Source organism: Phaethon lepturus, unplaced genomic scaffold (assembly GCF_000687285.1).
Source record: "Phaethon lepturus isolate BGI_N335 unplaced genomic scaffold, ASM68728v1 scaffold38822, whole genome shotgun sequence".
Lineage (NCBI taxonomy): Eukaryota > Metazoa > Chordata > Aves > Phaethontiformes > Phaethontidae > Phaethon > Phaethon lepturus.
This window is the reverse complement of record NW_010526606.1, coordinates 1-1,244: the sequence shown is the minus strand read 5'-3', so window position 1 is coordinate 1,244 and position 1,244 is coordinate 1.

The following is a 1,244-nucleotide window of genomic DNA, read 5'->3' as shown; positions in this document are numbered from 1 at the left end:
TTTTTTTCTTTGTCCCCCCCCCTGCCGTGTCCACTCTCAACTGCAGGCATGAGCTAGGCTGTCACTGAACCCGAGAAGCTCCATCAGCACGCCGTTTCCAGAGCTTCCGCCTTGACAGCATCGCCTCAGCATCGCTTTCACAGCAGCCGGCTTGTTTTCAGAAACTGAGGAAAAGGTGGTGGGGGGGGAAGCGGCGGAAATCAAACTTTCCACTGGAGATGTGTAATTCCAGCCTGAACAATAGCGATGCAGCGACGACTGTGTAACGCAGCCGCGTCCCTTCTGCTGGTGCTGGGGGTGTCCGGGGGACTTTCGGCACAGGATGTCTCTCATCACGGCCAGGTTAGTTCTCTGTGGGAGAGGCAAAAAGAGGAATCACTGCACCAACGTGTAGCACCAAACGTAGTAAAAACCTCTACCAGCAGCAGGATAATTTCCAGGCTTGCTTAGGAGTCTGTGCTGCGCAGACCTTGTGAATAACCTGACACAGGCTCTTAATGCAAGAAGCGAAGGGTCGGCTTCTGTAGGATACGTGTGTTTGCTTCAAAACAAGAAAGCGCATCTTTTCCCCAGAACAGACCGTATTTTTTCTGCTCTTTCGGCCACAGGCTGCATTCAGGCTTTCTCAGAACACAACCGAGTTTACAAAGCCTTCCCTTGACTCTCCTATCAATTTCTATCTGGACGAGTAGTTTCCCGCTTCCTGAGCAGGCTTCTGGAGGCACTTTCTCCTATAAAAGCAGTTTTGGCTTTACACAAATGCTGGATTTTACACAAATCTTTACACAGTTCCTCAAAGTGAAAAGGTACAGGGCGATCTTAATGGTGACAGCTAAAAATCGTAGCCCAGCCTTCAGCCATGTCTGACAGAGCCACTGTCAGCGCAGAGATCTGGGTTCCGATATGAAAATAGCTCGAAATTTATTAAAAATTAAATAAGCCGAGGTGGCAGCATGGGTCCCCCTCAGACCCGCTTTCAGGCCCGCGCCCTCGAACAGCACAAGACCAACCGGCTTCAGAACGGTGCGGCTGGCAAAGCACAATCAATTTTCTCACATTTCTTGAGAAACTTGTGGTTTTTTTTTTTTTTTCCCCTTTTCCTATGAAAAGCCTTTCAAAGAAAGAAACGGGTGCCTTCTGTTGGGTTCTGGCCGGGCAGAGGCGGTGACTGAGCCCAGCGCCATGGCGGGGGCGGGGGGTGCGGCGGAAGGACACGTTCCCGCCAAGGGTTCTGTGAGGCAGGT